Here is a 16290-nt window from a genome sequence, read left to right as displayed (position 1 = left end):
TGGTCCTGGTTTGTTCTCTCCTCCAGCTCACCCAGTTTATGGCAAAATATTTCCACTCCTCTTTTTTGCTTGGGCCAACGGTGCTGGTGCAGGGGAGGGCATGGGACTTGGCGTGTTTGGCAGAGGAGGGAGGACAGGACGGGGTGGTTGGGTGGGCTTGGTCCTGGTGCCGAGCAAAGGGCTCTGGCATCTGATGTTGTGGTCTGATGGGACAGTATCCTTCACTTCCCATGGAGGGAAGCCAGCGTGGTGCTGGTGGGAAGCATCCCACTTGTGGACAGGCAATGTCCTGCCCTCTAAATGTGTTTGGAGAGGGACTGAAAGCACTGGGATCATCTTCTTCAAAGCACAGAGTGAAGAGTATGTAAGCAGAAGTGTGGGAAGGCAGCCTTGGTCGGTCTGTTCTCCTTGTCCCGACATGCAGACACATGCGATAGTCAGAACTGAAAGATGAGAATTTTGAAACAAGTGAGAAAAACAAAACAAACAACAACAAACCAAAAGCAAGAACAAACAGCTCTGTCACCTAACCTGTAATTGAGTGTGGGGCTTTTTGATGCCAATGATGTAAGATCCAAAGGTAGCCTGGATGCTTTTGTAAAGAATAACGTCAGTGCTAATGACTCTTGGCAAAAGAACAAAATAAAATTGGAAACAATATTGAGCCTCCTGCCTCAGGATTTAGTGAGTCTTTTCTCTTTCGGACACTGGAATAAGATGGCATCTGTACTGCGTGCCTGCCTGTGATGGAGGTTTTGCATCATTCTTCAAGGCATCGAGAACCAGCCAGCATCGAAGGCAAGACACGGGGGGAAATGGGCCAAGCTGCTGATTTCTTCAAGGCTTTCCATCTTCTTCCTGGTCAGTTCTAGCGTGGCCTCGCTGGGCCCACCATGGCTTAGCATGGTCTCTGCAGTTGTTGCCACTGCTCTCCTCTGCAGGGTTAAATGGGAGAGCTCTTCTGATACTGACGTGCTGAGAAATGGGAGTTGATGCAGACTCTTCCTGGGTATTTGTGATCCAAGATTTCCTGCCTTCGGAGGTGGAGTGTCTCTGTCTTTGCCTTTCTGCTTCTGCAAAATCCTGAGTGCCCCCAGGAATAGTCTGTTGATTACTGAGGAAGCAGCAATGGCAAAAAGGTTTTATTTTTTACACTGTAATATTTTAATTGCATCCTGGATACGGAAATCCCAGTCTGCTTCTGAAGCTGCTGCAATGGACTTTAACTTGGAGGTTGTCAGGACTTGAGAAAAACTCCCAGCAATTTGCATCTCTAATGCAGTCTCACACTCCTGTTTCCAACCCGTGTGCGTTACAGAGGATGTGTTTCTCTGTGCTGAGGTCACGTAACCCTCCCAGCCCCAGCTGCATGTGCCGAAGGCCAGGCTGCCTTTTATTTCCAGCACAGATAGGACTGGAGTGCTGCTAGCATGGGAAACAGCCCTTTAGGATTGTAGCCACAATAGTTTCTGGCTTTTAAGTCAGCACCCCCCTTCCCAACAATATAATTAAGAAAATTACTGCTCGTGCATGTGCACATGTGCATGCGTCTTCATAGGAACCCTTGCTAGGCTGGTGTGGTTCAGCTTTCCTCCTCTTTGTGTCCTGCGTGTCAGCAGCGTGATGTTTGAGGCTGACACCCTGCTGTGTATGCACTAGCCTTTTTCCTAGACGGATTGATCGGATTTCCAGTAAAGACAAACAAAGTCGGAAGTGGGGAGGCGTTGAGCACGCAGCGCTGCCCTCCCCAGCCCAGCCGGCTGTGCTCAGCTCCTTATAGGGCAAAAAAAAGGAACAGGAAAAGAGAGCGCAGCGTGAATACCAGACATACAATGCATTCCTTGCAACTGCACTCTTGGAATTTGCTTTTCTCAGAAAGTGAGCCCTCTGCACATCCATTGAGTCACTCTGTACTGTTTAGCAGGGCCAGCATCAGGCTGGCTCCAGGGAACACTGACTGTCTTGTGTAAGTGAATTTCTCCTCTACAAGGGTCTTTCTTTTTTTTTGGTGGGGGACAGAGCAGGGAAAAGGGCTGGAACGAGGAAGGGGAGAGGAGCCAGGTTGTCCTGAAACTGGCTATGACTCCTGGCAAGCTGCGAGCAGGTAGACTCCAACTGCATTTATTTTCTTGTCCTGGTTGTCCAAAAAAATCAATCTTGATTCATCATTAGCCTCCGCCTTTAAATTATATTTTCCCTGAATAGCATCTTCCAGTCAGTGGTAGGCGGAGGATAGATAAGGGAATCGATCCTGGGAGTTCATTCATAATCTGGCTTCAGCCTGCGGTACCAGATAGCTGCCCGCATGAATGGCCGGCTGCTCTGGGGCTGTGCTGCGAGCCCAGACCTTGAGGTACGAAGCACCAGCCCTATATATATTAACCAAGGGTCCCGATTTCTCCAGACGTGCCTGGGGTTCGGAAGCATTGGTTTGTTAGCCTGGGTTTTGCATCCTCCCGTGAGTTTGAATGAGGAAGGTCAGGCCAGTCCATCACCTCCCTGCTTTGCCACTGACTCAGCGTGTGCGCAGACACCTCCTCGCATGACACGGAGCCGAACCACCACCGCAGGTGCTGTGGTTTCCTAGATTGTTTGGAAGGCAAATTGGGGATGGGAAGCCACAGCAGAGTGAATCACGGCGCTGCCTGTGGCCACTCTAGCAGAGACTCCTCCAGCCAGCCCCATGTGCACTCACCAGGGGAGAGCTTTCCCCAGACCATGGATGTGACCCGTGCGTCCTCGTGCACCTTTCCATGGGTGCTGCCTGCGTCTCGTGGGGCCAAACAGGTGGAGAACCGGGCGAGTGTCGCTTAGCCAGCAGGTGTTTCTGGTCAGGGAAAGAGCAGCCTCACGACTGAGTCATGTTTTATTGCCTTGGGCTCAGGCTGCCTGGAAAGCAGCCCTCTGTTGTTCTTCGCAGGCCTCGTGGAGGTGATGCTGCTGCTTAATTTCACGTGCTCCTTTCATCTGACTTCAGCACCGTGCTTTCCCAGCTAGAGGATGGGCTGTGACAGCGCTCGGCTGAGGCAATCTGTGTAGCTTTGTGAGGAGCCCATCTGTTTCTGTGCCTGACATCTGGGTTATTCCATGTTACTTGCCTTCATGCTTTCCTGTAAAACCAAGCACGTTATTAGGACCCGAAATAGTAGCTCCTCTGGGCCATGTTGTAATAGGAGGGTGTTTCATGATGACAAGTTCCAGCGCTGCATGAAGGCAAAGCTCTTTTATATATGCAAGAAAATAGCAACAAGCTGCTGGCAGGTCATGCGTGGCTCAGCTCTTTGAACTTGTACATTACCGAGTGTGTGCTGTCTCTGTTCTCAGAGACTGTACTCTGCAACAAGCACTGTAAATTATCCGGCGAGGATAATAGGGGAGTTTGTGATGGTAGAAGAAAGAGGAATGAATGGCAAATTTATGCTAATGAAAACATCTGTTGAGTATTCTTGCCACTCTTTCCTCATCCATCCCCACACACATCCGGAGGTTGTTTAAAGCCAGGTGGAGTAAAGAGACTTGATTTTTTTTTTCCCCCCTCAGTGTGTACCCTGGGCTCTTGCAAACGTGTAGCTATGGGTGCAAAGCAGAAACATTTGGAGTAGAACTGACAGGTGTCACTTTTTGGCTCCGCTCCACGTAAGTGCGTTGTTGAGCACTTTGCCATACCTGGGGCTCTCCTCCAGTGTCCCCAGGGGTTGGTTTGCTTGCGGAGGGCTTTCAGGTGCTGCAGCTAACCTGACCTGTGCGCGTGGCTGTGGAGCATCGTGAGTTTTGTGGCTGCTGCAGGGCCACAGCCTTCCTTTGCTGCTTCCATTTCTGCTAGGTTTAAAAGGGAATAATCTCCCCCACTTGTTTTTCTAAAGCAACAAAACATTGGAACTGGTGGAGCAGGAGAACCGGGCAGGCAACTGGTAAATATTTCCGTAATTGTTGTGATGTTTTGGTTTCCAGAATGTTTTCTTCTTGCTGGGAAAAAAAAAAAAAAAGTAAAAAAAAATTCAATAAACACAAGGCAGGCAACATGTTTGCACCCTCTGAGTGCAGGGGAATGCTGAGCTTTTGTTGCTTTTTACTTATTTATATTTTTTTGTGGTATTGCCATAAGGTGTCTTACCAGAAGTAGGGGCCATCATTATTAGAGAATCCTGTAATAACAGCTGCAATAATTGCACAGTGTTCTCTGTTGCTATCAGTTTTATAATTATTCATAGATGTTTTTTAAAAGCCGTGAGGGACTGTCTCAGCACACATCATTGATTTTGCTAATAAAATCCTGTATTTTAATGGTACCTTGCATTGGAAAAACATCAGCCGCTCCATAAAATTAAGACTCATAGTACCGTAGGATGGGAATGTTTCCTGTTGTCTTGATGGAGGGATTGATCGAGATGGATTTATTTGGTCGCTTAACAGCTACTGGTGCAAAAGCAGGTACCTCAGCTCCTCTGCTCCAGCCCCTCCGAGCAGGGGTTTGGAGCCCAGCGTCCAGCTCTCCCCACCCCGACGTGCTGGTGTCCTGCCCCGGGACCGGCTGCGATGCAGCAGGGTGCTGCGGGGCTGTAGGAACAAAGCCGCTTCCCTGCCAGCTCCGGACCAGAGGCTTGTGGAGCACGATTGTTGCTCCTGCTTCGCTGCAGGGCGAGGGCATGGTGCTTCAAGCCTGTTCAAAATGATCGTGCTGTAAGGTATGGAGAGAAGACCCCCATCAGGTCGTGGCCACCGCGCTGTCCCCAGCGATCCCTCCCTGCGAGGTGCTCAGTCGGCTGCTCAGATGGAGGACGTTACTTCTGGTTCGGTTCTGCTCTGGTTCGTTTTGCCAAATGCCACCCTGCCACTGAACATTCTCTCCCTGTAAGGCAGCGGTAGGTGTTGAACTTGCAGTCAGAAAGTCACCGCTGAGCCAAAGCTCCAGGCCGGCGTGCCGCAGTTAGCGGGCTCGAGCATGTCCTTAGTTCAGCAGGAAGAAGTCAGGAGGTGATACGAGCGTGTGTTTTATTGTATTTATTTATTTAGAGAGCGTGCGCGCGTTGTATTTCAGGGAATGTTTCGCTGTCAGGTTCACGGAGCTGAATCAGATTTAGTCTTACAGGAACCAGCCCAGTTGTCCATAGCAACCTGAAATTGATTTTCCCCCTCTGCCTCCTGAAAGCTGTTCCCTCTTGAATCATCCCTTTAATTTAATACAGCAAACAGGATGTCCCTGCATGCTGAAACTTTTTTTTTTTTTTTAATAATAAGTAATCTAGGCAAAAATTTCTTATTTGAGAAACAGCCGCGACTCCATCTTTTTCTGCCTGGCATTAGTGCTTCCCGTGCCATTTCCCTGTGCTTCGTACCAGGTGCCGGAGGCCATTAGCAGGGTTGGTTAATTACTGCTGTGGTCACAGGGAGACCTCCATGTGTGCGCTCTGGCCACGTTGGCCATCTTGTCCCCTTGGTGGCCAGCCCGAAACCCTTTTGTCAGAGGAGTGCCAGAGATGAGGGACTGGAACCATGTGTGGTTTTGCTTTCTCGAAGACCATTTGGCTACACGTGGACATTTTGGAAGAGCGTCGGCTTGCACAAGAGCAGCAAAGACTGCACTTTTCCTGCGGCTGCTTGCCCCTGGCTTCTGCACCCCATTGCAAGACAGCAGAGGGACTTCTTCCCGTGCCTGTGGCTCCGGTGCTGCTTAGTGGGGGTGCCGCAGGGAGGACGAGGTGCCACTGGGCTGGGGCAAGGTGTGCACGGCAGCATTTGTCCCCTCCTGGACTTGTCCCCCTTGTCTGTTCCTTACAAAGGGAGCGGAGCTGCTGCATCCGTCTATGTGTAGACCATTCTCACAAATTGCACCGCTCTCTGCTGTGAAACGCCTGCCTTTTCCTGGCTTGTTTTTTGGGGGAAATGCACGAAATTAATCTGGCAGAGCCTTGGGCTGTGTGTCCACCTGCCGTCGCTTCCAGGGGAAACGGTGCCACTCAACACGCGTGGTGTATGGCACCTGTTGGGAAGATTGCCGTTTAATCTTTCCCTTATTTTCACATCAGTCAAAAAATGGGTGTATTTAATGTGCATCAGCTGAACAGTTCACCAAATAAACTACCCAAAGAGGTTAATCTCCAATTCCACACTGCTTTTACTGTCAAATCCAACTGCTTCAAAGACAGTAATGAGTGTAGCTCTAATGATGAATTTTACATGCAGAGGTAGCAGAGGCGTTTACTACATCTAGTACTTTCAGGTGCCAAAACTGAGAGTTATAAGGCCAACTTCTTTTTTTCTCCAAAAAACTCCATGTTTTGCTTATGGTTGTAGTACAAATCTCAGAGATCGAACAGAGCACGTCAATCAGTTAGTGCTCATCCCTTCTGGATGTGGTCTCTCTGTTTCTTTATTTCGGTAGAAAAAGCACAGCAGTAAATATCTGGAAAAAAATTCCACGATCTATGTGACTTCCATCTTACCGTTCAGGAGGATCGTATTGACCATGAAGCACCCTTTCTGGTCTCCTTACCATTGCCCACTTTACGTGCTTCCTATCTTCCAAAAGCTGCAAGAAAGTGAGGAGCCCACTGTCCCACATGGTTGCAACCTGGTTTTCCACGCCACCTGGCTTCTATACACCCCTAGCAAGTAGGGTGAACCTTTCTCCAGGTCGAAATGAGTTTCCCTGCGTCCTTGTTTGCATTCGTCCCTGCAGCAGGGACGCTGCAAGTCTGAGAGCTGGACGCGACCCGGCTGGGACACGCAGAAGTTCCTCGACTGTTGTCTGCAACTTCTGACAGCGGGATATTTGTAAACTTAAACGCTTCCTCCCAGAAGTATCAAAGGAACTAAGGCCACTTTTCAGCATGAACATGAAAGGCTTTCGCGCACCAGCGCAGTGAGCATTGCCATGGAGAACAAAGGCTTTTGCTAATCGCTTCTAATGCCTTTTAAGTTTATGCCTCATTTTTTTCCCTTTTTCAGACAGCCTCCCAGAGTACCGAGACTTCAGCGACTGACTCACCAAATAATTAACAGAAGAAGGACTCTATCTCTGAAACTTTTGAACACCTCTTTTAATTTTCTTAAACCAGCCAGTACCCTGGCCAGGTTCCAGTTTGTGTAATTACATTTGGTCTAGCTTAATCCCTTGGCAGTTTCAGTTGCGTGTGGTAGTCTTCTTGGCTCCCCGTCCTGGGCTGCCATTCAATACTACTCCATGGTTTTCAACAGCCACAATCCTGCTGTGGAAATGGTTGTGTTTTCTTGGTGGAAGCACTCCTCACACCTGTATCCTTTGCTGAACATCCGTAGCTCTCACTGGTATGTCGGAAGGTAATATATCTGATCCTACAGATGGTCCTGTTGAAATTATCAAAGCTACTTGCATTCTCAAGGATGGACATATATTTGAATTCTTTCATTAGTTGGACATACACATATTTGAGGTTTCTTTGAGTTCTTCGTTTTCAGTAGAAGGCATTTATTGCTGGTTCTTTGCGGCTACTGTGTGTTGTAGGGATGTTATTGGTGCAGGTATTTGTCTTTATCCTTGGAAACACCACTTCTGTTATCAAATCTGTGCTAAATAGGAGAGTGTCACCTTCCTGTGCTGACAGCAGTGGGGCTTGCTGTAAGTGCTGTACTGGTAAGAGAGGGATGATCAAGGGAAGCAAAAGTCCAGGACAGCTGAGACGGATTAAGGAAAAAAAAAATCCCAAGTGGAAATCTGGATATGGACAAAGTACGGTAGTGAAAGGTAGTGAAAGTTGGTGGGTGGTATGGGCAAGAGAGAAGGCACTGAGTTGTTATGTTGGCACTTTTACCCCCTGATGTGCAGCAGACATCTTGCTTTCACAGCAGATGGCAAAAGGAGTGGATCTTGGCCAAAAAAGTTTCCACTTGGTACTTTGAGTCTAAGAGCAGCCCCTGTTAAGTGGAGAATGAAATTTAGACTGGGTGGGATGCGAAAAGTGATCCATTGAACAGTGATCCACTGTTGTGGCAAATTGATTGCTACTACGTGGCCCTCATTTTTTGAGAGCCCCCAAATGTAAGAAGGCAAATGTATTATCCCTGCTTTCCCTTGTTGCTTGTTTTCTCCTGAAATTTGGGACATTCTTGCTATTCAGAACTCTTCCGCTGTGTTTCCCAGTGCTGCTCATATAAATCCTTTCTTTGTTCTTCCTCCTTTTCCACCAAACCCTTGTGTTCAGGAGAAAGATTTCTTTTTGCTACCTAGAGCATTCAGAAGATTGAGAGGTAGGACATATGTTGCGAACACAGAAGTTATTCAGTATTTAATCAAATCTAACTTTTCTCCTTTGGGTCTATCCCATAATTACACACACTCAGGTCTCAGAGTGGATGAGAAGTCTTGCCCTGTTGGTTTCAGTGACGCTGAAAATAAAGTCACCGGTGGCAATATTCAGGTTTGTCCTCTGTCACAGTGCTGGAGTCGGAGCCATCTGATTTTGGTGTGTACTGGGTACTGCTTATAGCTTGGCAGGACTTTATGCAAAGGCAGCGGTGCACTTTGTTTCCTGGAACAAAGATTTATCAAACCCTTATGGTGGCTGTCAGAGAAAATGTGGCTAAGTTTGAGTGGTGGCATATGATGTATCTGTAGTCACTGATGTTGCTTTTGAAGATCTGTTTGAAAGTTAAATAATAGAGTGGGAGAAGTTGCAGTTCAGAGCTGTCGGTTTACTACTGGACCCTGTGCCTACCATCCTAAAAACAAACCTCTTTTTTTTTCAGAGTCGTTTATAATTGGGTGTGCCTGAATGCATCAGCCTTTGGATGTGAGCGTCTTCTCCTGAAACAGCCTTGTGATATCCTAGCTGCCTGTTCTCACGGGGTAAGGAAAGAAATACACCAGCAGAGACACAAGACTAAGAATCTGCTCTGAGCAGAAGCAGAATGGCAAAGAAAGGGCAAGCCTCACTGGTGCCTCAGTTCGTAAATTTTGACAACAGCGAACTTCTTGTGGAGAGAGGGAACAAACCGTAAATCCACTTACTGTAAATAAGACAAATCACAGGCTTAAGTTGCAGCAGGAGAAATTTAGATGAGACATTAGTAAATGATCTCTTGCATTAAGAATAACCGAGCACTGGAATGGATTGCCTGAGGAGCTCACGGAGTTTCAGTTGTTGGAAAGGTTTAAGAATGAGTTAGAAAGGCTCCATCAGACGTGTTTTAAGAGAGCAGATCCTTCTGTGTGGTGAGGAAATGGACTAGATGACTTCTGGAGAGTCCTTCTAACCCGTTGAATGTTAGAAATTGGAGAAAGTGTAATTCTTATCTTGACAACGTTATTCAGAACTTAAAAGGTAAAAAGGAAAGCTATCTGTGCAGCAGATTGAAAAGAAAAAGAGAAGTATCTGTGCAGAGGGAGCTGCCTGGTCTGATGATGAGCTTTGAATCTATGGCAATAGCTGTGCTCAGTGTCTTTGTTACTGAATGGTGATGTCCCTCTGGAGTGAAGTGCAAACGCGTGGAAAAGGAGTTCAGTCCTTGGTTATTGGCATGTAATCCAACCTTGCGATAAAAACAGGAGGTTGTGTCAATTCTTGTTCCCTTGTAGCAAGTTCTTGCAAGTTTGGGTCTCATCTGTGATCCTTGTAAAGGGTTTTACTCTTACTTTCAGGTTGTAGTCTCATGTGTTGCTCTGATGTGAGAGGACAATGCTACAGATTGAGGTATACTGTGCAAAATATAAATAACGTGTGGAACACATACACAGGAACCAAATGATTGCTTTTCTTCTGTGTTTCCAGGGCTGATGAGATGGCAGTTTCATATTTCTTTTCTTGTTCTTCTGTTCCTGTTCTCCATTGTATTTCTTTGTCCTGCCTTGACAGTGAACACAGCAGGCTTTTTCTGTGTTTAGAAATGCTAGCTCACCAGCTGGGTGTTGAAATTATGTCCTAAGGATGGCTGCTCGTTTAGTTCCCTCGCTTCTCCCTTGCTCCCCCAGAAGCTGCAGATGACAAACCTGGCCAGGGGTCAGGCAGCCCTGGCACTTCTGAGGGATCATCACCAGAGGAGCAGAGTTTGGGTGCTTCATCTTCTTGTGCAGCTAAGAAGGATAGTGAGATACGTCTTCTGTGTCTGAGGACACCTGAAGATGAATGGGAAATTGAGGAAGAAATTGAGGAAATTGAGAGAAGTAAGGGGATGCCTTTCTCTGAAGTCACCTTTGTACGTCTTTTTTTCCTCTTGAGCTTTAAAATTCATGCAACTACCTGCTCAAATCTTGAAAGCAAAATGCATTCATGGAAGGATACAATTTACTGTATGCCCCCTGATCTTTTGATCTCAGTCAATCAAATAAATGTAAGACCTTGCTGTTCACCTTATTGCAAGGACAGCTAATAAGTTGAGGGGTTGTGCCGATGGCACTGATGGTTTTCCAGCCTTGTTCTTTTTTTATTGTTGTTGTTGCTGTTATTTTTTATGATTCTAACCTTTTGGACTGGTCAGGGTAAGATTATTTGCAAAGAATACTCCATAAATATGCCTGTCAGGATCAGAGTTAACATTCAAACGTTGCTGCTTAGCAAAAGAAAACAATATGCCAAGGTCCAATTTAGATTTCCCTGTAGGGTTGAAAATAATGACAAGACTCACTTAACGTGGCAGCGATGAGTCTTTCCACCTTTATGGGAGCGGTTGCCTTGCAGCTTCGCAGCACATGGCAGCTGTGCAGCTGGTGAACTTGCTGGCTGGACCTGAAGATCTGGAGTCTGGCATCTCGTGCTGGGGCAAAACTGGGGCAGAAGAGCCCTGAGGTGCATCTCCCAGCTCTCCAAGGTGCAAGCTCAGTCAATTCCGTAGCTTTATTGGGATGATTTTGCAACTGAAAATTCTTTTTTTCTTTTTCTAATGCTATGCTCCTTGCCTCCACCTGCAGACAAGGTTTGTGGAACTGCTGTGAGCTCCGTGTCCCACAAAGCAGTCCCCTTTCCTTCCATGCAGTTGAGAACAAACATCCTGCTCCGCGTGCAAGCTGGCGTGCATTGCAGGCACTGCTTAAGAAAGTCCCAGTGTGTTGTGAGGAGGGAGTGTGGGTAGCTCACTGTGATTTTTTGAGCACTTTGGGAATTGCAGGTTTTGGTGGGCAGCCGCTTGGGTTTTCCCCATTGTGAATATTCATTGAAGCAGTTCCTAGATGGCTCCTAACGAAGATTTTCTTTGGAGGAGGATGGCAGCATCCAGCGGCAAGAACCTTGCTTGTCTGTCAGGAAGTGTAATGGTGTATTATCGATGTTTCTGCGGTCCTGTCAGCAGAATTAACTTCTTTGGGTGAGAGCAGCAGGAGGAGCAAGGCTGCAAGGCAGCAGGCTGTTATTTAAGCATTAACCTGCAGTGTCTGAAAGCCACACCAGTGCGCTGTGTTGAAATGGTCTGTTTATAGAGCCTGATCATGGAAGCAAATACACTTCATGTCAGAAGCATGTGGATATTTTGAGGTTATTTTATTCCTCCTTTTAAAGATGAGCATGTGAAGGCACAGCAGCGGAGCCCAAGGGTGGATCTGAGAGCATCTCACCCGTAGGTTTGGCAAAAAAAAAATAGGAAGGAAGGAAGGGGGAAAAAGAAAAAAGAAAAAAGGCACGTGGTGAAAGGTGGCTCATTCCCTGAAGAAATTATGCCATGGATTGAGAAAGCAGGCTTAGACTGGGTGGTGAAATAACTGTGCAGAGATGCAATGCGACTTGTGGAAAGTCATGTGGCACCTTAGTGACAAATCCTCTACGACAGCCCAGCAGTTCTGGGTCCAACTCTGCAATGCTGTAACTTGCAGCCAAACAGATGGGGCCGATTCCTCGTCAGAGTCGGTTGAAAAATTTAGAAACAAAAATAAAAATTAGCGTTTCTTCCCAGCCTAAAATCCAAAAGCCCCGGCGCCTGTAAATGATAGTGACTTAACCCTTTGCTGGACTCACCTGCCTTGCCCATTAAGCTAGGAATAGTGGAAGAAGAGGCCACTAAGTGTGGCAGAGCAATGCTTTTGCTGTGCACCCTCCAAGCCCTGTGTCCCCGCAGGGATCCTGCTGCGGGCCGAGGAGAGGCGTCCCCGTCCTTGGGGCACAGCCGAGGAGAGGCGTCCCCGTCCTTGGGGCACAGAGGGGAAAAGCATTTGGTGGTGCAGGAGTTTTCTGTGGCTCAAGCACCAAAATGCTTTTTTTTGTATTCTAAAAGGGATTGAAAGTTAGCAGCAGGGGTAATAGGCACCTTGAATGAAATCGTATGGAGGCATAAGAAATAGCAGGGTATTTTTGAAAATATCCATTGCATGTATTCCTCTTAAGAAACATGTTGAAGATGCCATATCCATAAATACTAATAAGGCTGTTTGATTCCAATTTTCAGGTAAGATTAACATTTTATTGAGTATTATATCTGTCACATTCAATGCTTTAGTGTACCATCCTCTCCGGCTTATTAGCATAATTGCAGTGCTTAAGCAACAATAAAAAATTCAACAGTAAAATAGCAGTTAGCACAGGCAATTTGTTATCAAAAGCTTTTACTTAAGGACAGCTTCTGAGCATATTTATTATCAAGTTAGGGCTATACATTATTTTTATTTAGAAAAACAAGAGGGGACTGATGTAGGATTGTTTTTTTTAATAGCTGAATCAGAAGGCCTGAAAATTGGTCGCAGCCTTTTTTTCTGTTTCTTAAAAATGCTCGGCAAGTTCACTTGGGATGGGAAGAGAAAACAAAACTTCAGGTCTGGAGTAGGGTTGCGATGTTCATAACTCAGAAGAATAATCCTGCTGACTCTTCGGACCATCTCAAGTGCCCTTTTAAGTCCCCTCACCACGTGCCGGGGCCTGAAGACATGTCCCATGACGGTTGCTCAGGCAGCAATGATGCTCTTTCCAAGGGTGCATGAGTGGGTGGTGGGCTTGGTTTTGGAGGCTTTGGGGCTTGGTGTTGGTTTTCAAAGCAAGATTTCTGCCCCAGGGAGGACAGACGGGGCTGGCCTAGCAACTGTGGGTAGTCAGGAGCCTGCTGGTGTCAGCGGCGCGGCGCAGGGCCGGAGGTGTCCCAGCCTCACTCCCTGCCGGTGCCACAACCCGGAGGTTATGCAGGGACGTGCCCACAGATGGGAGGGATGGGATGGGACCCCCAGGGACACGGGATGTGGCTGTCAGCGCTGGCCTTCACCGAGGCCGGAGCAGAGGAGCGTGCTGTGGCTGCGCGGCAGTGCTGCGTGCTCCCACTGTTTCTCTTCTCCCTTTGAGGACGAGTTGGGGAACAGGTCTTCTCCAGAGGATCTGTAGCTGAGATGTGAATGTACACGTGTCTGGGTGCAAGCACCTGCCTGTGCACGCACATGTGTGTGTGCACGCAGTCACTGTGGCCAGCGTGGCAAGATTTCATGTGTGTATTTTAATTGGCAACAAAAGGCAAATTTTGGGGGGGCAAATTTACCAGGGACATTCAAAATAAGCTCACAATATACCTCATTAAAACAGAAGAAAACAACATTTGAGGTTTAAACAATGAAAGAAATCCTCAGAAGAAGAGGTCCATCAAGGAAAAGACAATCATTTGGCAAGAGGAAGGTAGTTGGCTATGGGCGCCATGCGCAGTGGATGCAGGGGAGCTGCCTGCTTCAGACACTGCAGTTCGGCTGCTTTTGTGACTGCTCTGGGAGTTGGGGAATTGGGAGACAGACCTTAGAAAGCTTGTTGGAAACCATTATTTCTTGAGGCTCAAGTTTGTCACACGTTGCCGGAGTCAGAGGCCTGGCCTTTCTGTGAAAGAGTTGATGGAGCCTCCTGCAGAGGGTGGTTCAGCTCAGCTCGTGCCTGCTCTAGGTGCTCCGGGTTGGGTGGGTACACACAGGCATGAGTCTTCTGCAGTCCTGTGAGGTGGCAGCTGACAGAGACAGGCAAGCTGTGGTGTTTATTCAAGTGAAACGTGTGGCCTTTTCCATCCCAGATCGCTTTGCTGTTGGAGGGTGTTCTCAGACCACTCTGTGTGGAGCTGGCTCCTCCACACCTCCCAGCTTCTGCCTGACTTCCTCAGACAGGCACTCTTGGTTGTCCCTCTCTCTCCTCAGACCTCTGTTTGCCTCCAGCATCCCCAACTTCCCACCCCCAGTCACTGAAGCCTGGGGTCCCTCTCCTCTTGTATCTTCTGGGCATCCTTTTTCTTCTCCCTGCTTCTGGAAGACCTCCCCTAGCTTGTGCCGCCTTTTCAGTTGCTCTTCCATCTTCTGACTATAGGGATGATGGTGGACATAGCACTGCTTGCTGTTTCAGTAAACGAGAGGGGTAAACGTGTCTGTTTTTTATTTTTGCTCCCAGTTTGACTGTTATCGCCGCTCACCCCACGAGGAGAAGTGAAGGCAGCGCTGCCCCGGGGCAGAAGCTCATGTTCATAGTGAAACAGGATGTGCAAGCAGGTTGTAGGAATTGAGAAGGGAGCACATGGAAACAGGTGAAACTAAACTGGGCACATATTAGAGAAGTGATGTGCTTGTGGGGTCTTCTTCACAAACACCCTCTTCTGTGAATATGTGAGATTTCAAAGGAGTTGGTTGTTTCAGATCCCCTTTCTTTGGGGGGTACCAAAACCCATGTTATTCTTCAGACATGGAGAGAAACTGTATATTTCAGACTCTTGGGTAGTTGGGAGTTTTGCGTTGGTACATAGCTCACTCTCACAAAACTGCCAAGTCCTGCACAATGTTTAGACTTTCTCAGCAACCAGCGGGCTTGGTGATGTTCCTGGGAAGAAGATAGAATACACAGAAACCAGCTGTGGGGAGCTAAACTTCCAGGGAACTTCAGTCACAGGGGAAACTTGGCTGTGATTTGAATTGCAGTTGAAACGTGTTCCTGTGCAGTCCTGCAGGTCCCCGCTATTGCTCCTTCTGTCTCTGCTCGTCTGGCTTTAGTAGTGTCCGACACGTTAACTCCCTGAGCATCTCCTGCTTGCACCTAGCCTTGCAGCTCAGTAGTGCTGCGTGCCTGCTACCATGGCCAGGGAAGCCCCCTTCTAGGTGCTGTGCACGTGCAGAGGGATCCCACATCTGTAGGAAGAGCTGGGGTACCAGGGGAGGTGTTTTCTTGTGGTATTGATGTGATTGAGGGCATTTCCACGTAGCACCCGCCAGAGATCTATAATCCTCTTACAGCTTTGGTAGGAAGGAGCTGGCAGGTCTCTTGCACAGCCCCTGGCTCGAAGCAGGGTTAGCTTCGAAGTTAGATGAGGATGTTGGGGCTGGTCATGGCAGTGGTGGTGTCATCACCAGGGATGGTGGCGTGTGCCTTGGCCAACAAGAAGAAGGCTTACAGAGGGCCTGCGTGATTGTAGTGTGGTGTCAAGGGAGTGGAACAGTGAGCTTTTTGGGAGAGGGTTTGTATGAATAGTCAGCCCAGAGCCGGAGTCTGGGTGCTCTAGTGCACAGGTACTGCACCAAATTCCCCCTGAGGGGTTCTGGGAGGGATAGGGTCAGCAGCTGATGCCATGCATTGACATGGCTCCTTCGAGGATGGAAGTGCACGCATGCTTCTTGCAGGAAAAAAACTGGCTAAAAGAATTTAGCAGTGATAAATGTCATAAAAATACTTATGCTGGAATTTGTAAAGCCTGGAACATCTGTTCTCGACAATGCTTTGATCATGTTGTGGGGCTTTTAAAATGATACTTCCATGAAATAAGTGAGATCCTTATGGCTGCAGGATTCCTTTCAGTGCCCTTTTTTCATGGAGCAAAAAGGCAAATTTCACAGGGAACATTACATGACTTGAAACACATATTTTAATGGTTAGTATCAACCAAACAATGTTTTATTAGGTGCTAGAAAAATGTTCCAGTTACATACCCCAGGAAGCAAAGCACTCCCATTTACTTTTAAGCTTATGGGAGCTGCACTTTGGGGGGGAAAAATCAAGAATTCCTTGCTTGTATATTACTGTATTCAAAACCAAAACAAACTTGGTGAAATGAGCTTAAACATTCTGAAGTTGTTGTTAGAAAAGGGCTTTTTTAGGTTTTGTTTGCAGGCAGAGCTGCAGATGAGCCAGGATCAGCATGTTTTCCGAGGGATATGTTGCTAACAATTGTAAGGCATTGACAATTTACTTCCCTGAGCGCACTGTTTTGGTTTGAATAACTTTTTAGTCATCTGCTTTTCTCTGAAGAGTCATCCTTCCCTCGTCATTTTAGCAGGCTTCTGCATGTTGCTCTTCAAGCAGCTGTGTGTTTCGGGCTGAAATGTTGTGATGTTGAACGTCGTCGGTGTTTTACGGAGCACGGAGAAGTCTGATAGCGGAGCTGTGTTCTGCTCCTCCT

At 47.5% G+C, this 16290-nt stretch overlaps 1 protein-coding gene across 19 annotated transcripts in view; it reads left to right on the top strand.

Moving 5' to 3' along the window:
- Nucleotides 1–16290, top strand: part of LOC121074997 (LIM domain containing preferred translocation partner in lipoma) — a 336312-nt gene that overhangs the window by 55945 nt on the left and 264077 nt on the right. For 16 of the 19 annotated variants that reach the window (XM_040567725.1, XM_040567731.1, XM_040567729.1 and 13 more), the window contains one exon: nucleotides 8725–8824. The exons of 1 other annotated variant lie outside the window; for it this stretch is intronic. The gene's annotated coding sequence lies outside the window, so the exon portion shown is untranslated. Of the gene's footprint in view, nucleotides 1–1801; nucleotides 1967–8724; nucleotides 8825–16290 lie in introns of those variants that run through there. 2 more of the 19 variants (XM_040567737.1, XM_040567727.1) reach the window with 1 other exon arrangement.

Source organism: Cygnus olor, chromosome 9, assembly GCF_009769625.2.
Source record: "Cygnus olor isolate bCygOlo1 chromosome 9, bCygOlo1.pri.v2, whole genome shotgun sequence".
Lineage (NCBI taxonomy): Eukaryota > Metazoa > Chordata > Aves > Anseriformes > Anatidae > Cygnus > Cygnus olor.
The sequence above is the reverse complement of the archived record's forward strand: the minus strand, read 5'-3'. Positions and strand labels throughout refer to the sequence as shown.